This window comes from Apium graveolens, chromosome 6, assembly GCF_009905375.1.
Source record: "Apium graveolens cultivar Ventura chromosome 6, ASM990537v1, whole genome shotgun sequence".
In the NCBI taxonomy this organism is placed as follows: Eukaryota; Viridiplantae; Streptophyta; class Magnoliopsida; order Apiales; family Apiaceae; genus Apium; species Apium graveolens.
The window spans coordinates 185,333,220-185,356,748 of record NC_133652.1 but is presented as its reverse complement, the minus strand read 5'-3'; the positions used below and the strand labels follow the sequence as shown (position 1 = coordinate 185,356,748).

Below are 23,529 nucleotides of genomic sequence, written 5' to 3'. Positions count from 1 at the left end.
ATCTTCATAAACAATTCAGATCAAATGAATAAATCCAACTGTAATAGTATACATAAAATAAACATAAATAAAGGTCTTAAGTGCTTAAAAATATATACATCACTAAAGCAATAATTCATGTTCAACAAATATTCAAACACAAATTTAAGATCATCTAAAGTAACATGCAGAAGTTAAACATCATTCCTAGTTGCCAGAAAAATATTCTAGTGAACTAATTCATCATTATCTATGTGTGATGCTATCATGCTTGTGTGAGTGTTATTATAAACAGTTAAACACTAAGATCTTATCATGCATTGAATTTTGAGAGAAAAACATTACACTGGTTCAAGAAATTGAAACCTGAGATATGTGAGTTAGATCATCTTCAAAGATTGCTATGAAAGCATGATATTCATGATTCTCGCCATCTGATTCATCCCAACTCATTCCCTATTGTTAGATATTGAGTGCAACATAGAGGGGGGTGAAAGTTTTTCTTGGTTTTTAGGGTTTTTTAAACTATTTGCATATGGTGAACAAAATAGTCTAATTTGTAGAGAAATTGGGTTTAATAGAATTAATAAAACATGCACAACAAACACAGTATTTTCAAAACTCACTTAACTTTGTATTAAAATTAAGTATGTCGTGCTACAAATTCCTGGGTTCTTTTTAAGTAAACAACTCAACTTCTATCTTGAGAGAGTACAAGAAATCTAGATCTGTTTTTACACCTTTAAAATAAAGGACCAGTGTTTACTTTATAGATTGGTAAACACAGGTTTACACAGCATGCAATAATATATACTAAACCCTACTTTAAATTATCTCTAAACCTTTCTATTCTGGCTTAGTGAATCCTTGCAAATCTTGTAGATCTGTGACCTTCATTTGTCAGTTAATCTTGGCCTTTGATCTTGTACTCTTCTAGCTTCTTTTGTAAAAATTTTAATCTAAGTGATTAGATCATTGTTAATTAATAATCTTGAATCTTTAACTTGTCTGCATTCTGTACTTGAGGTTCATATCGAGATTTCCAGTTTGTTCTATAGAGAACTGACATCTAGATAAGTATAATGGCTTATCGAGATCTTTGAGTTCTCTATAAGTGTCTTTGACATGTCGAGGTTTATGAGTTCCCAATAAGTGAACTTGGCTTGTCGAGGTCTCCAAATCTTTGCATGTAGAAATGATTTATCGATATCTCTGAGATCTCTATATGCATTTTGACTTGTCGATATCTCTGAGATCTCTAATAAGAAATTGACTTGTCGATATCTCCAATATTCATTTCTTCATTTTGACTTGTTGATATTTCTAAGCTCTCTATATGCAGAAATGACTTGTCGATATCTCTATTGATAATTTGACTTATCGATATCTCCAATCTTCACATCTTCATTTCGCTTGTCGATATCTCTGAGACTTCTCTATAAGCCATTTTGGACTTCTTGATAAGTCATTCTGGAGTTCTCGAATGTCTTCTCTATATGACTTGATTTGTGACTTGTAGATATCTTGACTTAGAACATTTTTCCTAAAACAGATTTATTCAACTCCAAGCTTCTTCACCTTTTCTACGAGGCATGATCTTGTTGATATTCTTCTAGAGTTTATTGTTAGGCTTGAGACTGTTCACAAAAAAATACTTCAGGCTAATCTTTAACACTTTTACAGACTCAAATAATACAATACAAAATACAGATTTAGACTATCATACAACTGAATCTTAGGGTTGTCTATGTGACTTAGTCTTGTTATAATATAGGCATGTCTTGCACAATAATCTCCCCCAATTTATGAGAAGATTGCTTATTACAAACTCATGCCTGGTAACAAGACTAACCCGAAGTTACAAAGAAACAATAAAAGTTTACATAAAATTGACAGATAATAAATATAGATTTTATACACTGAGTGATTACATGAGTTTAATAAGTACATTCATCACAAGAAATTCTCATAGCCTGATTCTTTTCTAATGAGGTCCTTAAGATTTACAAGTACTTGAAGTTCCTCTATGATTTCAGTCCCTCTTAGAGCTTCCACAAGCTTGAGCCAATCATCCAACGAATAACCATTCAAGTAACCAACTCCAAATTTTGAAAATATGCCATTGTTATGTTCAAAAAGTGTCCATCGTTAGAAATTCTGCTCATCCCCGTTGCCTTGAGCTCATTTGATCTTTGTTCCAACATGGCAATTTCTGCTGCATACTTCCTATCCCTTTCTTCCTTTTCAGCCTTTTTTTTCTCTTCTTTCATCTCTTACTTTCAGCTATACACACATCACAGCCCTCCATGCCCTTGTACTTGTGTCCTTATCCTTCATTAGGCTGATCACCCTCTTAACTTTTGTAGTTGAAAGTGTGTCCATTAAATCCCTGCCAAGTCAAGTGGAAGAGCCATCCTGATAGTAGATTTTGACTTCTCTTAATGATACAGCCTAAACTTTGACTATTTCTTTAGCTAGTTTTTGAATGTAGTCACCATATGTGATGCACCAGTTTAATGGTAGAAAATCAGTCTGATTAAAGCAATTCTAGATAGACCGCTCTTCAACTTGCATCTTCTTTGGTTTTATCCTAATAGTTTTGAAATGTGTTTTGATTGGTGGCTTAAATGAGGGTAGGTTCGCGATTTTCTTTAGGGTCGTTTGGCTAGAGGTGATTGGTATTTTAAGTAGAGTGTTTACAGTTTGTTTGTACAGAAGTTTTGGCTTAGAGGTTAAGGGTAGTTGAATATTTGAGCTTGCAGGCTTAGTGGTTTGAGTTTGTGAGATTTAAATTGGTAGGACATTTTTCTTGGTTCCTTCAACCATCTTCCCTCTTCTTCCTTCTCCTTTCATCTCCCCTCTTATTATCATCCATTTTCTTGTGTTCTACTTTGCTGCCCGTTTTCTTAGTAGATGACTTGGATTTGAGCCCGAAGGTTTTTGATCATCTTTCTTCTGCTCATTATCAACCTTTTGCATCTGTTGTGTTGAACTGTGTAGTTGGCACATGGTTCTCAGATTCTGTAGATATCTCCCCAACCTCCTATCATCTCTTCATCTTCAGCTATTTTGAAGTTCTTTCTTTTTAGCATCAGTCTCCAATGTCATTATTAATCTTGTATTTCCCCTTACATATTTTTAGGTACTGTGAAGTATCTGCACAGTTTATTTTATGGAAAAATATAGGCCACCCCTTGCTTGGAGGTAGATAGGCTTCAGGAAAAGCATTTATCTGAGCATTGCTTGAGTTCTTTGAGCAATTGGGTGTCCTATGGAATTACTGGATTAACTCTGTCAATTATACAATCAGCTCAGATGCTCTCATTCTTTATAGATTTGAGAGAAACACCTGCAGTCAATCTGTCCAAACCACAGTCATTGATATTGGCTAATATCCTTTGTCCTCCAAAAGGTTGTCAACCTTTACTATTACCACTCTTAAGAAATTGATGTTGTTGGCCAAAGCTCTCTTGTAAGTAATGTAGTTGTTGGCCAGAGAAACTCTTAGAACTGCCAAAGTAGCTCATTGAACTTCTTATTTTAACAGGGTCCTTCTGCAGCTTTCTGGAGCCTGTCTTTACTAATAGCTTGAGAGAGTTTTAATTGCATAGAACTTTGGAACCCGAGTGAGTAGTATTATTTTTCAGCCATCTTGGATTGTGAAGATTTACCAGCTTCCCTGGACTATTAATCTAGCTTCTATATGCCCCTTAGTCTTGTTGGCAGGCAGGAGTAGTGGATTTGAAATTTCTGGACTCACGGCTTCAGGAAGATAAGGTAAGGAACATTTAAGGCACCCATGATGCTCCCAAAGAAACTGAATTCTGTATTTGAAGATGTTCTGCGGGAGTCTACCCGGGTCCTGATGTCATTCTGTTGACTTACATTAGGGAAGTGAGAGCTTAACCTGAGCTGTGAGTGAGTCATTGGAAGCTTGGAGAGTGAAACTTGTTGTTGTAGAGATTGAATCTGGAGATTGTTGATGTAGAAGGAGGGTGTTGAGAACTTAAAGAGATAGGAGCACAAAAGTAGCTTCAACTATCTCCTGATCCCTTGTATTAAAGAGCAGATGGTTTATATCTAGCTTGATGAAGTTGATCCAGTTTGACCCTTGTGTCATTGTTACTGGTAATGTGATTCTGGACAACTTCATACAAAGCTACAAATGATTATTTGAGATTCTTGATTCTTTGCTCCATGCTAGTATATCAAACCTTTCCATTTGATCAGAAAATCTCCGGAATTGTTCTTGATCTCTACTTGAGTTAACACAAGGACATCAATCTTGTCTTTCACCAACCTTCTTATCTTATCTTGATGGTTTTCTAGAGTCTGTTGGAGTACTTTACTCATGAGATGAAAAGCTTTAGGTTGAGCTTTGTAGACTTTCTGTCACAGCATCATAGACCTCATGTGAATGAGAGCCTTGGCATTGCTTCCCAATATTGTGATATATTCTTCTCTAAATATTTCAAGACCTCATCCATAGCTCAAGCTAAAGTCCTTATCTAACAAAGCATCCACCATTGCCATCCTGCTCAGTTTCATTCACAATATTTGTTGCTGCTCTTCAACATATGTTTTATAAGATGACAAGATTGCTTGATAGTCCTGATTGGACATGTCTATTATAAGAAGCTGTTGTCTGATGTTGGCAAGTCTAGAGAGTTGGTCCACTGGATGATCTTCATTGTTAGTGGTTGAGCCTAAGCATCCTGTAGCCACGGGGAAATTTGGTATGAGGGTGGTTGAGAGGGGTTTGATGTAGATGGTAAGCCTGTTTGAGTTAAGGTAGATGGTTGGGGTTATGTAACATTACCTGTTGAGAGATGCCACAGTTTGACTCGCAGTTGGAACCGTAGTTATGACAGTGTGTTGTTCACCACTTATGGGAACCTCCAATTAAATTGGAGAGGATTTAACTAGGTTACTTTCATGTACCATGCATCAAACCCTTGCTCTTCTTTGCAAAGAGTTGGCACTTGAATGTTCTAGACTTTCCTCCCCTATAACAGGGCTCATTGGTATTTGGACTCCTAGCTTCAATTGGTTAAGGCAATTTCAGGTAGGGTTTTGATGGGAGTTGTCCCTACATGACGAACCTCCATTGAATTAAAGAGGAATTTAGATAACTCCCCCTCAGGAGTACTACCCTCAAACCTACCAATATGTAAGATTGTTTAGCACATGAAGGTGCTTGAGTACTACCATACGGTCTTCAATAAAAAACTGATGAAACCCCTGTGGTTCCTGTTGGTAATCATCAAGGTCTACCCCCAGAGTGTAGCCTCTCACCAACTAAATGTGGTTCATGGGTGGTGATCATAGTTTCTTGAACCATGTCACTTGATTTTAGCAACACTTTAGAATCAGATTCAAGGTCTCATTGTATGAAGAGTAGAAATGAGATTTGAGATTTTAGAACTGAGTGTTGGCAGCTCCCCTGAATAGATTAGCGAGCTTCAAGAGATGTGCTCTCAATGTGTGTGCCATCCTTATTCCTTGTTTCATACACTGAATGTGTTCAAGGTTGGTGCAGCTCTTTACAAAGTGCACTAAGGAGAGTGCTCTTTTCAATAGAGACACCTGTTGAGAGGATTCCCCTAGAGTCCGTTGATCCCTATTTTTCAACTACATCCTTTTGAGAGGATGCAGAGGTGGATGAGTGGTCAACTGAGTTTTTCTTTGCCTTCTTGGTTTCTTGACCCAGGGTGGACTCTATTTTTGTTTGATCCTCACCACTCTCATTATAATAGTTAGATTTGCCTGCTTTCTCTTCTTTTTACTCCACTTCACCCTTTGAGAGGATGAAGTGGTTGGTTTCCTAGATGCTAGTGTAAAGAAGGAAGGGTCTCAGTTTGGGAAGGCCCCTGTGGTGTTCCTGTGTTGTTCCTCCACGGTACATGAGCCATAACTGTACTAATTGTTACTATAGACCTTATGTCAGGCATTGGGTAAGAGTAAGTCCTGAATCTCTCCAACATTAATAGAGTGATTCTAAGGACTTACAGGTACCTTGTACTTTTTAATGAGTGAGCCAAATAGAATTTTTGGGACACTTGTTTATAGTTGCCTATTTTAGCTTCTATCTGATCCTATTAGTAAATGAATGTCTTGAACTTTATGGTTTAAAGTAGACATTATAAACCTAGGAAAGAAGATTTCATTACCTTTTGAAGATAAAGGCATAGTTAGCCTTATGGACTAAGTTCCCTGCAGATCAACACTCCCCACAATGATGTGTCTGTTGTGAGCCATTGGAGAATACCAGCTTCTGGACTACACTTGAATGTTATCATACCCTGTCTTCCTGCATATGAAAGCTCTCACAATGGGAGTCAAATAGGAATGACCATTCCTTCCTCAAATTCTTCTTATTCAGGCTGGCGAGGTTGATCTTCACCGTAATTGATGAAGTCCATGAATTCGACCAATTCTTCTTGAGTAGGCACCTCCATCAAGTGACAATAGGAATCACCAAAGATTGTTGACATCAGATCATTAAATTCACATGTTGCCCTTGAATTGAGCAGTTAACCACTAAAAATGTAGCTCGGTTCTAATGCACAACAGTCCTAAATCACAGTTGGTTCCAGAAATCATTGAGAACATCCAGATAAATAATTGAATTTGTAGTTAGAGCACCTATAAAGACTGTCTCAGAAGGAACTTAACCAAAACTCTTGAAGTTATATGGAGCTTGGTAGCATATGTGAATGCAAGATAGTTGGTGCCATCCTTTGGGATAAAAGCTCTAACAATGTTTGATGCCATTTTAAGTGTTTGAATTTGAGTCGGTAAGAAGAATGGAGAGAGAAAGAGTTTGAAATGAGGAGGAAAACAGTTTGGATTTGGAAAAATTAGGTCACTCGGAGATCTAGAATGCGTTAAAGGGAGTATGTCGAGATGTCTGGGTATTTATAGTAAAAGGTAAATGACTTATCGAGAACTCAAAATAAATGTTTAGAATTTGCTTATCGAGAAGTTATATTGAGATAATGGATACATATTGATAGGTCATTTTCCTGACTCTTCTCGAGAAACTATAAAATGACTTATCGAGATGTCAAATAAATACCCTGTTGTCCTGAATGGACTGAATTTGTCAAATTTTTATTGAATAAATCAAAATAAAATCAGAATTATTTTTATCAAAAGTATTTATGAAAATAATTCATTAAATATTATAAATTATCTCAGTTTTAAGTTATTGATAAGTCTAAAATCATACTTATAGAGAACTCTGTGATTATCACCTTATCGAGATCTCTACAATGGACTTATCGTACATTATAATAATGCTTGTCGAGAAGGTCCTTCGAGAAGTCAGAAAAATGACTTATCGAGAACTCACTCGAGAATTCTCAAAATGACTTGTCGAGAAGTCAATTAGACTTATCGAGAACTCAGTATTCTATATAATTTTGTTCTTTTTGAATCTGTCTTATGGCCTAATTTCATATATGAGAATGTAAATTAACATTTAGACAGTTTTCTCATTATTGAAAAAATTCCAAGCTAAATTTTGAATTTGAAAAATAAATATACAGAGATTTCTGAATATTTATAGCTCATATTCCAGTTAATTTCCAATTAAATCAAATTAATTTGATTTATTAAAAATCAATCTTCTGCAATATATTAGCTGAGTTCTTGCCTTTAAGAGAAGAATTTCAACATTCCAATTTCACCTACAAGTCTAGTGAATGTTGCTTCATCCAAGGTTTAGTAAAAATGCCAGCTAACTGTTTTTCTGTTAAAATAAAAATGAGCTCAGTAGTACCATTTGCAGCATGTTCTCTAATAAAATGGTACCTTATATCAATGTGCTTTGTTCTAGAATTATTAACTAGATTAGACACAATAGATATAGCACTAGTATTATCACACATAATTGGAATTTTGTGTAATACTAGGCCATAATCCATTAGCTGATTTCTAATCCAAAGCACTTGAGCATAATAACTTCCAGTAGCTATGTATTTGGCCTCAACTGTGGAATTTGATACAGACTGTTGTTTCTTGCTATACCATGATACAAGTGTTTGTCCAAGAAACTGACATCTTCCACTAGTACTCTTCATGTCAACCCTGCATCTAGAAAATCTGCATATGTGTATCTAACAACTTCAAATCATGTTCCCTTAGGATACCATAATCCAAGTTTGGAGTCACATTTAAGTATCTGAAAATTCTCTTCACAACCATAAAATGTGATTCTTTTGGATTGGCTTAAAATCTTGCACACAGACATGTTGCAAACATATGTCAGGTCTACTAGCAATCAAATATAGCAAAGATCCAATCATTCCTCTATAGTGTGAGATGTCTACACTTTTTCCCTTTCTTATCTCCATCCAACTGTATAGCTGTAGACATAGGTGTGATGAAGGTGAACAGTCAACCATATCAAACTTCTTCAATAAATCTTTAACATACTGGTAGGCTGATGAAGATTATATCACACTTCTTTGACTGACTTGAAGTCCTAGAAAGTAACTTAACTCTCCCATCATACTCATTTCTTATTCACTCTGCATAAGCTTTGAGAATCTTTGACATAGCTTTTCATTAGTAGAACCAAAATGATATCATCCACATAGATCTGAACTAGAATCATATCACCACCATACTGCTTGTAGAAGAGAGTCTTATCAATAGTTCCTCTAGTGAATCCATGATTAAACAAAAATTCTGACAGTGTGTCATACCAATCGCTCTAGGTGCTTGCTTTAGTCCATAAAGAGCCTTTAGAAGTTGGTGGAAAAAATCTGAAAATTCAGGATCTTCAAAGCCAGGGTGGTTGTTGCACATAAACTTCTTCTTCTAACTCACCATTTAGGAATGCACTCTTTACATCCATTTGATACCTTTAAAATTTGAATGTTTAGAAAATGCAAGAAAGATTCTTATTGCTTTCAAGTCTTCTAACTGGAGCAAAATTTTTATCATAATCAATTCCTTCTTCCCTGTGAGTAGCCTTTTGTAACCAACCATGCTTTGTTTCTTGTTAAAATTCGATTTCATTCATTTTGTTCTGAACACCCACTTTGTTCCAATTACACTTATGTTCTTTGGTGCGTAAACCAACTTTCAAACTTTGTTTTCTTTCAAACTAATGTAGCTCCTCTTGCATAGCAGATATCCAATCAGGATCAAGTAGAGCTTCATTAGTTTTCTTAGGCTCAACTTATGAAAGAAAGCATGCATGTAGAACATTTATTAGAAGTTGCACTTTTAGTCCTCACTCCAGCATTTAGATCGCCAATAATTTCTTATCTTGGTGACTCCTATCCCATTTCATTGTGTGAGTTTGTTGACTTGAATTTTCTATATCTTCTTCATCATTGGCATGACTTGCAGAACTTTCTCCTCTTTCATCCCCTGAGTTTGTGTTATCAAATTCAGGTGTCTGAGATGAGATTCCATTCTCATGATTCACTTGTTCATTTGACTCTTCATCCATTATGTTTCTTGTGTTGACTTCAGCTTCATCTTCAGAATCACTATTAATGTTGAGATTTCAAATTTAAGGGCCTCAACTTCATTATCATGAAGGCATTCCAAGCTTGGACACTTGTCATCATAAAAAATCACATATGTGCTTTCCATAATTTTCTTTTGTTCAGTCACATAGACTTTGTAGGCAGTTCTCTCTAATGAATATCCCAGAAAAATTGCTTCAAAAACCTCAGAGTCAAATTTTTCCCACATATTCGGAGTTGTCTTTTAAAACAATGCACTTGCTTCCAAACACATGAAGATGCATCACATTAGGCTTCCTTTACATAATATTGAGTAGGGTGATTTGCCAAGATCCTTGTTAATGATATATATGTTTTGAGTATAACATGTAGTATTGATAGCTTCTTCCAAAAAATTGTTGGCAGTTTGGAATCCACCATCACAAGTACATTTTTCTTCCTTGAAATTGATAAGACGTTAAGTGGTCCAAATAAGTCCATTGGATAAGTTGCAAAGGTTGCACTTATGGAAATCATAGTTTTACTAGTGTGATTTGACTTCGTCATTTTGCCTTTTTGACAAGCCTCACAACTTTATTTTGAGCAAACTCCAGATTTGACATGTCTCTCACTAAATCCTTTTTCACCAGGGTGTTGATTGCCTTGTAATTCAGGTGAGAGAGCTTTTGTTAACACAACTTGCTTTGCTCTACAGATTGCCTTGGTGTTGAAGCAACGAATTTCTTCCTTATTTGTTGAGTGTAAATCCACAATAAATAGGCTTCCCTTTCTTGCTCCTTTCAGAGTAACTTCACTAATCTTTTTGCTGATGATTGAGCATTCTCCTTTGTCAAATGAAACATTTAATCCTCTATCTAGGAATTGACTGATACTTAGGAGATTCACTTCTAACCAGCTACCAGCGCTACATCTTCAATAACAACATTTCCAGAAATTAACTTGTCATATCCCATTGTAAAATCTTTTCTGTTGTCTCCAAAAGTCATTAATGGGCCAGCCAACTCATCAAACTGTGATAACAGGGCCTTATCATCTGTCATATATCTTGAGCATCCACTGTTATGATCCATATGACTCTCTTAATTTTTCCCTCCACACAATAAGTATTAAGTGTGTTTAGCTACCCAAGCAGTGTTGGGTACTTTCTTTTTGCTGATATAATTTGCAGAATTAGAATATGTTGATTTAGAAGGAACAATATGAATAAATTGTTTTACATTTTTCTTTTTCTCTGTAGATTCAAATTAACATATTTCTAATATACTTTCAGTTTATGATAACTTGTCATCACTTTCATGTTGCAAGGTATGCAGTCAAATTTGACACAAAGAGAGTAAGGGTCTTCTGCATTTGCTTCACTGTACTTGTAGGCTCCCACTTTTTGGCTTGCTAACATTCTTTTTGCAAAGGTGAGTTAGATGATTTGTTGAGCTACATTTCTGACATTACTTTCTGGGGGCATCTACAACAAATGCAAAGTTGTTTCTCTTGTTTACTCCTATCTTGCCATTGCTGTTATTTTTCTTCCTTCCTGTATTCTCAGTCTTGACTTCCTTGACAGGTGTCTTAGGGAGTTGGTTCACCTTGGGCTTCTTCTTTCTTTCAGTAGCAGGAGTGGTTTCTTCAATTTTCATTTATTTATCTTCATCTGCAAGTTCTTGCTTGATGACCAACTCCTCTTCACTGAAATTGACTTCACATGCCTTGAACAAGGGTGAATCAACCTTTCTCAGCATAGCCGGGGACATCTTCATTTACAGTTGTTTTTCCCTTGTCACCTTCATTCTTTTGTTGATGTTCAAAGCATCATAGTCAAGACTAATGGATATATTAATAGATGGCTTGTTCTTCTCATGGTACTGACCAACTAACTGATAAGCATTCCTGAAAGACTTTAACTTTACTTCATTCTTTTCTATCTTTCCCCTCAACACAGCTTCTATTTCACTAGCACACTTCAGCTTGTTCTTTAGATATTCATTTTCCTGCTTGACAGTTTCAAGCTCATCAAGCTGCAGTTCTAAATTTTATTTCTCAATCTCAAGCTCCTCGTTTATCTTTGACAGCCTACTCACTTCTTCAGTAGCTGCCACAATGCTTGTGTGTATTTGAAATATCTCTACACTCATCTTTTTAACAGTATCCTTATACTGACTAAAATTTAAATCAATAGTGGTTAGAGTTGGTACCTCTGATTTTGAAGTGGATGATTCTCCATGCTCAAGATCCATTAGTGTAACGACCGAGAAATTACGCTTGTATTATATCTTAATAAAGATAATTTATGTGTATTATTATGTGATTAAGTATGTTGAGTCATAAAACCCTAATTGCTATGTGCTACGTGTTGTCTGTTTTGATCGGAATGTGTTTTGAGTATTTACCGAGTGTTTTATTATAAGTTATATGTTTTATATCAAAATCCGTATAGCTCAAACATTGTTTTAAAAGCCCATATTTTAAACAAAATCATTGGCCCTATTTTGCCAATTATGGCCTATACCACATCGATATTCTGAACATCTAGACGTTTTACAAATTTACCTTTTTGAGAAAAACGACTTTTCCGGGCCCCTTCCGGTGTCAAAAGCCCCACAAAAATCACATTTTTATTTTTATATGATCATGAAATTATCAAACATCATTTTTTCTTTGCATTTTTTTATTATTCATAATTTTTGGAAATTTTCGGCATATATTTTGTATTTATTGAATATTTAAAAATTATAATTAATACCAAAAAATTATAAAAATTGGGGCCAAATAATTTTATTAGATGTGTAATTAGACCCTTAATTTTATTTAGGGGGTATTATTTTCCCTAGTAAAAATAGCTAAATTATTATTAATTATTAATTAGTTAATTATTAAAAAAACATAATATTCAAGAATTAGAATTGTTTGTGAAGAACATGGCAGAATTTAAACAATCGATTTGAACGTGATTCTGTTGCTCAAATCTTTCATGTAAGTAGTCAAATTGAAGCTTGTGATCTCTACTATCTGTTGATATCATCAATTTTTGATTTGGTTGATTCAATTTTCAATTTGTGTTTTAGGGTTTATACTCGAATTCAGGGGTTTTTAATTTAGGAATCGTTTGATTGTTTTGGTGTTTCAAATAGCTTTATCTCGAGTTTAGGAGTAATTTCATATATCTATTTTGATTGTATAACCCCTGGAAGAATAAGAACGAGTTCTTAGTTTTTAGGGTTTTTTTATTTCATTTTTCTTGAATTTCTGTGTGTTATTGATTGATTTTAACTATTAAAAACGAATCTGGATACTTAGAGCATCATTTTGAGATATAAACCGATCGTTTTGGTTGCGTTTTGAGGGGGGTTGAGATTCTCGCGCGGAACCGGGGGTTGTGGCCGGTTTCTGGGCTAGTTTTGGCCGGAGGAATCAAAGGAGTGGTGGGTTGATGTTGTTGACGATTTGGACGAGTTCCTGGGAATGTTATGAATCGATTCCAGCCGAAATCGATTGATATGGCTTCAAAATGGTACGCCGGCGACGTTGCCGAACAAGTTCGCCAGACGCGGCCGATTCTGATCGTCTTCCCCGGTTTCTGGTCACTTGCAAACCCGACCCGCTCAGATTCTTGAAGGCCCGTTTTCTATAAATTTTGATTCAATTCCCTGAAATCTGTTTTTGTAATTTTTAATTAATTACTTTTATTTTATAAATTAAAAAAAAGAGTTTTGTAAATCAGAAATATCAAATAAAAATCAGATTTAAAAACCTGAAATATATTATAAATAAATTATAAATTATTTTATTAATTTAGAAATTCGAAATTATAATTACTAATATATTCAATTATTTATTTAATTATGTATCATTTTATTTATTTATTTATTAAGTAATTATTATTTAATTATTAAGATTAAATAATTAATATCGAATAATTTAATTAGTGATTCGATAATTAATCAATTAATGCGAGTAACTCGTAAATATTTGAGTGATGTTTCGATAATTTGGGAATTGGCATTCGAGTGTCGATTCATTTATTTATGCGATCAGAATTGTAATAATTATTTGTATCGGATTAATAATTATAAGTAATCGATTTAATCAAATAATTTGTAATAAATTGTAAATAATTCTAAAAGAATAATTATTTTAAAATATAATAATTCATAAATAATTATTTAAAAATATAATAATTCTTAAATAATTATTTAAAAATATAATAATTCTTAAATAATTATTTAAAAATATAATTAAGGTTTAATTAATTATGATTAATTAATTATAATTGATTTATAATTAATTAAATCTTGTTATTGAGTAATAATTAAACTGTCTATCCGATTGAATAAAACGAAGACCCTTAGACTTAGAAAAATGACATGATTCCATTAAAATAATTATAATTCATAATTTTTTTCGAAAGCGAGTCAGCTTATGATAATTAATTGTTTATAGACCCTACTAGGGGTAGAAACGAGTCTAATAAATTCTGAAAAATTAGGAATTGAGTCAGATAATGTTTGTTAATGTGAATATAATTCTAGTATTGATTCTAAAATAATTATGAGTCTAAAATTAATGATGTACCTTATGTGCTATATGATTTACGTGATTATGTGAACTCTATGTGTTATATAATTATATGTGAGTCGGATAGAATCGTATGGGTAGACGATTAAGGCTACGTGGTATTAACCTGAGTTTGCGTATGAAGTAAGCCATCTAAACGAATATCTTTCCTTGATAGATTCAGTACCAACAAGGCGAATCAAGTAGGAGACAGAAGGCTGTGCACCATCCGAGGTGAAGTGCGCACCAGGCAATTTTTTTCCCCTATTCTAAGTTAAGGATAGTGAATTACATCCAACTTTCCATAACAATTACACTTTGATAATTCTTGTTCACAAATACTGACACACAGTTATTGATCCTTTGTTTCTATTTCATTACGATTCTTTATTTCTCCTAATTTATTGAATCCTCTATTCATATTCCAATACTTATACCCTTACTTACATATACTCTGAGATATCCTGATATTGGGATACATCGAAAGCATACTGATTGTTCCGGATGCTAAGCTATGGACTGGATGGTTACGATACGGGCCGGGTATGAACCGAACCCTTGATTATTAGGCCATAGTTGCCTGGGCACCCCATATATTGGTTGGGTCTATGTAGTTGGGTATAGATCTGCACTGTATCCTGACTGATCAGCAGGTTATAGTTCATATGTTGGTTCTTGTTTCCAGTCTCGTTCATTTGACATTCGCTAATTATGGCAATTATTATTCTTTACAGAAATAGATGGATGTTCAAACCAGTAAATTACCTTTTCATTTATTCTTCCCTCTTTATGCTATATGTATACATTATTGCAGGCTTGTTGAGCAATTTTGGCTCACCCCCTTTTATTATTGTTCACCTTGTTTTTTAGTTATGGTTGAGAATGAAACCCATCAGAACCCGAATAGTCAAGAAGCGGGTCAAGCTGCGGGACTCTCTAATTCCAAGAGTGTTTGTCCCTATCCCAGAAGAGAGCTTTGAGTTGCCAGAGCAGGTGTAGCAGGATAAGTGATAGTGTAAATTGAATAAAAGATGTTTAGTTTAAAACTTGAATAGAACAATGATTTGTAATAAAGATAGTTCTTGAGATAGTTGGTTTATAATGGTTTGTAATAAAGTTGGTTTGTCGTCCTTGTTTTCAATCATTAACCTTGAAAAGATCCAGAGTAGTTGTTCGGGGTAATTATTTATTTATATTATGCTTGTACAGGTTTAGTAAGTAGTTAATATTAATAATGCCCCAAATCTATGCCCCGGATTTGGAGGGTGTTATAGTTGGCATCAGAGCATAGGTTTTGGCCCTTGAAAACAAGAACATTAGCGTTAAGATAAGATAGGAAGATCACATGAGATAGAAATAATGGTATTAGGGTTGTTAGTTCTTAGATTAGGAAATTGTGAGTTCTAGGAATGTAATTTGATATTTTCTTGTGTTATGGTTATTCTGTTAGATGGCATCTTCAGCTTTATCTTCAGAGTGGACGGCATCAGATCTAGCATTGCCTCTAGGGTCAGAGCAGGAATTTCCGCCATTGCCACCACCACCACCATTGCCTCATGGACCAGCACCAAACCAGTTGCCAGCACCAGAGGTACTTATCTTTATTGACTATTTTCCGTACTTCGAGCCTGAGATACCTGAGCTGCCACCACTAGAGTGTCCGGTATTTGATATTCCTGATATGGATAATTTGCCTCAGTAGGAGGAGTTAGATCCTCAGGTTCCAGCAGAGCAGCCCGAGATCCCATAGCCATAGCCAGATCCACAGATGTAGCCACCAGCTCAGCCCGTACTGTTTCCAGCACCGCTAGCCATCTATGCCCCTGTGCCTGGGGTATATCAGTTTCCTCAGCCTGAGTTTATGGATGAGGCTGTTGAGAAGCCACTGCCATTACCTACCATAGGTTCTTAGACCGATCTTCGTGAGCCCCGTATGGTACCCTACCAGCAGTATGAGAGTTTGAGGGAGGAGATGCAGAGGTGGCAGGACCAGTGCAGAGACGTACTCAGATTATTTGAGACTCGAGAGTATGGACCAATGAGGGCGTTACAGCCAGACTATATATTGAGGGAGAGACTCTGCCAGATATATAGAGCAAGTTCCATGGAGATTACTGATTTGAGGTAGGAGGATGTTCGCACCGATGTAGTTTACCGTCGAGCGATGAGGTTGACCGAGGCAGTGTTAGAGGCACTTCAGCAGGAGTTAGGCCGAGTGCTACCTGGATTTTGAGTTTGGCTGACAGCAGGATGTTGTATTATATGTGATATATGTAGATAGATGCAACATAGTATAGTATGACTGGGTTGTATGTGTGTAGCCGCTTATTTTGACTGGTAGTAGTAGCAGTATGAATGATCTAATGTAGACTATTTATGTATCAAGCACTGACACCTGTAGCTGGTGTCATACCTATATATATAATGAACCTTTCCACTTTTTCTTTTATTTTCCAGTCTCTCAAGCATTTATAATTACTTTACTGTTTTACCGTTACATATTTTAAAATGTTGTTTTTATTTACAACCATGTTGTACCATTTATTTTTTCCAAAAACTTTCAATTATTTCCAAGCGATTTACTTAAACATTGAACTATTTTTAATTACTCATTTTTGATACTTTGTAAACTATTTTTTTTTCAATATCAACTATTTAAATTTTGGTTTAATACCATATAAAATTGTTTCTTTATTCATATCACCTGTTTAATAAACTGTTATTAAAAAGAACCATTTGTTCTATCATCAGAACCATGGCACCAAAAAGAAAAACAAGAACCGAGTCGTCTAATGACAATACCGAGGGTCAAAACAACAATAACCCAATGGACCAAATGTTCCAGCTTATGCAATAACAAATTATTTTGATGTAGCAGCAGATACTGTAACACAATTTCAGCAACAAATATTACAGCAAACAGTTCGTCCAGAACCACAAGCACCACCAGCAGTACCTGTAGTTACTTTCAAACAGTTCCAATCGGTGAAACCTCCAGAATTCGAAGGGTCGGCGGATCCTACTAAGGCAAGAGCCTGGTTAAAAGAAACTAAGAATGCCTTTACGTTGGTTAAAGTTGAAGCAGATCAAAAGATGGATTTTGCTAGTTACTTCTTGAAGGAAGAGGCCAATTACTGGTAAAAATCTAAGAAAGCACTGGAAGGAGAGGGTGTAGTGAATTGAAATAGATTTACCGATCTTTTTCTGGAGAAATATTTTCCCCGTTACATGAAAAATCAAATGGAAATCAAGTTTTTGGAGTTGAAGCAGGGAAATTTATCGGTCACGACTATGAAGCCAAGTTCACTGAATTGGCTAGGTTTGTTCCCGAGCAGGTAGATACTGATGAAAAGCGAGCCAAGAGGTTTCATCAGGGATTGAAGCCGTGGATCCGTAGCAGAGTAGCAGTGTTTGAACTGATGACCTATACAGCCATAGTTCAGAAGGCCATGATTATTGAGGGAGAAAGTGAAGCACCCCAAAAGGAAAAGGGACCAGGAAGTTTTCAGAATCTCTCCAATAGAAGGCCAGGGTTCAAGCCCGGGGAAATATGAATTTCAGAAGGATAGAGCAGGGCAACCGGAGGACGGGTAACCGAATCCCAGCCCCAAATCAACAGAAACTCATCCGACTACCCATACCTGACTGCAAAACATATGGGAAGAAGTATAATGGAATTTGTAACAAGCCAAACATCACGTGTTTCAAGTACAAGCAGAAGGGACACTACTCTGGGAATGTCCAAAATGGAAGGCAGAAGTCACTTATTTCCAATACGGAAGAAAAGGACACATCACCAAAGATTGTAGAGGAGCAGCTATAACAGTCAGTGTTCCAAGGGTTTTGGCATTACCTCCGCCAACACAACACAATCAGCCCAGGGCAAGGACTTTTAAAATGTCGATGAAAGAAGCTGTGCAGAGTCCGAACGTGGTTGTATGTACGCTTCCAGTGAATTCTGTAAATGCACAAGTACTGATTGATTGTGGACCTATGAGGTCTTTTGTTTCTGAAGAATTTATTCCTAGGCTATATTGTGAAATTCAACGATTAGATGACATGTTATTCATAAAGTTAGCAAATGATGATCAAATTGCGGTAGATCGAGTGTGTCCAGGTTGTGATATTAAAATAGCGGGATATCATCTCTCAGTTGACTTGATACCTTTCAAGTTAGGAGAATTTGATGTTATTTTAGGAATGGATTGGTTAGCCAGTAATAATGCTCAGATCGATTGCACAAATAAGAAGGTGAATTTAGGAATCGAGGAAAATGAAACAGTAACATTTAAATGCAAAAAACAAAAGCAGTGATTCTTAACGATGATGTAAACGAGGTGATTATTGCGTCAAGGATGTCAAGCCTATTTAGCATATGTAATGGATACGGAAAACAAAAGTCCGAAGATAGAAGATATTCCTGTAGTTTGTGAGTTTCCTGATGTTTTTCCAGATGAACTTCCAAGACTACCTCCGGATCGAGAAATCGAGTTCACTATCGATTTTGCACCAGAAACTGAAATAATTTCAAAAGCTCTGTATCGAATGGTTCCTGTTGAGATGAAAGAGTTAGCAAAGCAATTACAGGATCTTCTCGATAGAGGAATCATAAGGCCTAGTGTATCCCCATGGGGTGCACCAGTGTTGTTCGTGAAGAAGAAGGACGGTAGCATGCGACTATGTATCGACTATCGTGAGCTAAACAAGTTAACTATCAAGAACAAATACCCTTGCCCAGAATCGAAGACTTATTTGATCAACTGGAAGGAGCGACATGGTTTTCAAAAATCGATTTTAAGGCCGGGTTACCATCAATTGAATATCAAGGCAGAAGATATTCCAAAGACTGAATTCCGAACGAGATACGGACACAACGAATTTCTTGTGATGGCGTTTGGACTAACCAATACACCTGCAACATTCATGGATTTGATGAACCGAGTGTTCAAGAAGTACTTGGATAAATTTATCATTGTATTTATTGATGACATCCTGATATACTCGAAGACTGAAGAAGAACATGCAGAGCACCTAAGAATGACATTGGAGATATTGAGAAAGGGAAGGCTTATGCGAAGTTTTCAAAATGTGAATTTTGGCTAAAGGAAGTGCAATTTCTAGGTCACATCATCAGGTAAAAATTCTGAGTAGTTTTAGTTCAGGGTAATTATTTATTTATATTATACTTGTATAGGTTTAGTAAGTAGTTAGCATTAATAATGCCCCAAATCTATGCCCCAGTTTGGAGGGTGTTATAGTTGGTATCACCTGTGACGTCCTCCAAACCCGGGTCAGAAGTTTGGGGTTCACAACACACACACCCAATATATAAACCTTTATATAAAATATTATATGCATTGACCCTTCTTTACACATCCACAGATCACAACAGGTTAAAGTATGAAAACAAGCCACAACCTTAACTTTTATTACATCATACCAAATCCCAACTAGTTTAACTTACAACTGACAATGATACCGTTCTTACAATCTTGCATAACTCATCTACAATATAAAGCTCATGCTAGCTCGATCCAACTTAACCTGGAATCCTAGCTCGCACATTGGACTGGAAATCCTCGTTACCAACAAATTTCCTTTTCAACTGTTGAAAACATAAAAAGGTTTGTAAGAGTGAGCTAACTAGCTCAGCAAGTCATAATAGCAAAAACTGAGATTAAACAATAACCAATTGAAATGATTCAGAAGAATCAAGTTTCTGAATAAGCAATGATTAGAATTGGATATTCACTTTTTATTTTAAAAACCAAGGTTAGGCTGCTGATTAGGCACGCACTAACCCCGAGCAAGGCTCCCGGCTTTGCTCTCTATATATTGGATCCAAGAAACGCATTGACCTATTATGACCACGAATCTGATCCATATTTATAAAATTGTCCAATTCTAAAACAATTCAATATGATAACCAATGTAATTCAATAAGCTATAAATAAATAACATTTATTCTGAAACATAGGGTGATTCGCAAGACCATGAAGGTATAACAAGGAATTCAAAAAGATTGGCTTTCAATCAAGGAAAGAATCAGAAAGTAGAAGACCAAGGGTTCAAGGGTTCCAGGGATTGGTCTTCTGTTAAACAAGGAATAAGGGTTGGTATGTCAAGCAATTCAATATCAGAAATCAGTATGTGGTAGATATGTATTTATGGAGTAGTATCGTATGTGTCTAGTTCATATCTGAGAATTTAACAATTAATGGTTTATGAAGAATAAAGCTTATGGCTCAAGATCAATAAGAATCAAGGTTCAAGATTGAATAGTTTAAAGCGCTTGCAATATAAAACATGATTTATTTTGAATACTAGCGACATGTTATGAGAAAGTTCGAAAATATTTGCAGTATATCTTGAAGAAGGTTCAGAAGTACTTACCTTATCACCGATGATTTCAAACTTTACTTTTACCCATCTAACAGTTTAACTTTTCCATCATTTTCCTTCTCTTTCTATGCCTTGCTTCTATTTATCAATCACTCGCCTTCTCTTTCTATGCTTCGGTTCTATTTACTGATCACTGGCTTTCTTTTCTATGTCTCGTTTACTCTACTAGGAATCACAAGTATCTATCAATATTCGAACTCATATTACCCTAATCGTCACATAGATGTCATAAGCTTTTATCTACCCTTCGTTTCACCCAAATCCGATTTACGGATTTAAAGTTATGACTAAAACAGTCAAACAATAACCACATAGGCATATAACAAATAAATCAGATAGCACGTAGCATATAGCATATAGGATATTCAATTAAAATAATTTTTTAAAGAAGATTTGGGATCAAAATGATTTTCCAGGTATTTATTATGAATTTTTGAACATTTTTCGGAATTAAAACGGGACTCCGAATCAATTTATAATTAAATGATAGGGTTTGAACACCCGAATCTGACTTTAAAACAATTTAATATTAATTATCAAGCCTTGAAAATAAATTTAAATAATATTTTAAAGCTCGAAACTATTTTTTAGAATTTTTAAATCAAAATTAAATAATTAAATCTAATTATTAAATCAATTAAAATTAATTAATAATTAATTTAATTAATTAATCAATCAATAATAAATTAATCGATTAATTAAAATAATTAAAAACTTATTAAAATTCATTAATAAAATAATTTTGATTTATTTTTGAATAAATAAATAATTAAAAAAATATATGAATTTAAAATAGTTAAATAACTATTTTTCTGATTTTTTAAAATAACAGAATATTGTTTTTGAAATGTTTTCAAACAAGAGGGACTGGAATGAAAGTTCTTGCAACTAGGGGGCTAAAGTGCAAAATTACCGTCTTCTCCGATGGTACCGGCGGCGACACCGCCGGCCGGTTCGTTTGTGTCCAGAACATCACCAAACTTAGCAGATTAACAGTTCTTGATACCAGAAGCCTCATCGTTTCTCTGTAACTTGAAATCAACATCTCAGTTGGCCGGAAATTTGACCGGAAGTTTCCAACTCCGGTGAACTTCAAATTTTCGGTGAAGTCGATTTACTCATCCAAAAATAAAACTAATTACATGAATCGTTTCATCTTGAAACGATCTACATGTTGGTGTAACTTGTTTCAACCTAGAATCAACCAAATTAAAAACCCCAAATTTGATTGAAATTATTCAAGAACATTAACCCTAATTTATGAATTTGAGAATCAAACATCAATTTGAACATGCACTACACCATAGAATGCATATAGCAACAGCAAAAAATTTGGCTAAAGGGCTTTTTATGTTGCAGTAGAAAGTATGGCAACAAATATGGAAAATTTTGGTGTTGCATCCGGTGGTGATGCAATAGGGGTCCTATAACAACGTTTTGAGCCATGTATTGCAACAACACAACCTCATTGCAGTAGACAATATTTAGCAACAAAATATTTTTTACAGCAACACAGTAAAATCATTGCAATAGATGTTTTTTTTTGCTAAATAACCAGCTTAAGGCAACATTAACTGGTCCTATTGTAATGAATTTTAGGTCAAATTTAACAAATATTGCAACAAAATTTGAACCAACTGCAATATTTTATGGCTGATGTAATTTTAAATGGTAACGAATTTGGACATAATTGCAACAGTATTTTAAAAAAAATGAAAGGAACTGTTTGTAAAATATACTAGCCAGGCATTTTTTATGCCACAAAACCAAGCAATTGTCATTCAAAAGTACCATGACCAAATTAAAAGCAGCTCTCAGGCTGTCCCAACATCATCCTTACAAACATTCATAATTTAAGTCTATTTGAAAATACCAATAGCTAGCTAAACCAAATTCGCGAGAGAATTTAGTCGCACACAACTAAACCAAATTCGAGTTCGAATTTAACAAAAGAAGCTAGCTATAGAAAACTGCAGATAACTTAAAGATAAATTAAAGTAAACATCAGATGGCCCCTGCAACTTCATCTTCATCTCCATCTGCATCACCATCATCGTCGCTAACTTTTTCTGCATCCTCATAATCATCTTCATTTTCATCAATCTCGGCAGAACTTTAAGCACATAGTTCTTCAACATCGATATTTAGACCAGGATTCAGTTCACCAAGTTTTTCAAAAATCTTCCTTAGCTTCTTCTGCATTTTCTCCTCCATTGCAGCAGCAAGCTTTTCAGTTGCTTTTTCCAGTTCCGAAGAATCTGCTTTTCTCTCTTTTGTCAATTTTTTCTTCGTCTTCCTTGTTATGCCACTCCTTCCAACAAGCCAGTTAGGCCCATGAGCTGCAAGATCAAGATCTGCCATCTCCTCATCCTCATCAGTTGATTCTTGAGGAGTTTTTCCATTTTTCTTTTCCTACGTATAAAATTGAGCAACAAACATTAATTTCAATAAAATACAATTTCTCCTTGTAAAATTTATGAAAAAATAAAGCAGGGCTAATTATTAACAAAAATACTTATAAAATTTGTCATAAAATCTGAAGATGCAATTTATGAGCAAAAATACTTGTAAAATTGGTCAAGAAATATAAAAGTGCTATTTTTACCATCATTTTATGGCCTTTGCGGGTTTTTGGATAAATTGCCTTCTTTGTTTCTTGTGCACGGGCATCTTTACCAATTTTCTAGAATAAAATAAAATGTATCAGTTTCCTTACAAGAAATAAATGAAGGGACTGGTAAACAACAAATATGGGTACGTCATACCATTTCATTACGAATCTGAGCAAAACTAGTGCGCCCAGCAGTATGAGTATCAGTCACATTCTTTCGATTTTTTTTATTTGTTTCAGCTTTTTTCTTGACTGATTCATCACTCCAGTACTTGAGAAGCACCTTGAACAGTTCCACTGGAATATTTGCAGGCCTGCTTTTCATCCTTTCAGCGTCGGTATCAAATTTGGTATAGCATGCACTCTTAACACGAGATTTATATACCCTCCAGTCATCAGCAAGGCTTTTAATTACCCAATCCTTGCCTTCCTCAGGAATTATGTACTTTGTCTAATAAGGTATATAAAAATACGGATAAGAATCAAGAAAGAAGCAACTATTTA

The 23,529-nt window shown here is 35.0% G+C and overlaps 1 long non-coding RNA gene across 1 annotated transcript; it reads right to left on the bottom strand.

Moving 5' to 3' along the window:
* Positions 1 to 22,700: 22,700 nt before the first annotated feature.
* Positions 22,701 to 23,315, bottom strand: LOC141666693 (uncharacterized). The gene is made up of 3 exons (XR_012552326.1): positions 23,180 to 23,315; positions 23,020 to 23,097; positions 22,701 to 22,826 (listed from the first exon to the last, which is right to left on the bottom strand). It is a non-coding gene; the product is annotated as an uncharacterized LOC141666693 (long non-coding RNA).
* Positions 23,316 to 23,529: the final 214 nt, after the last annotated feature.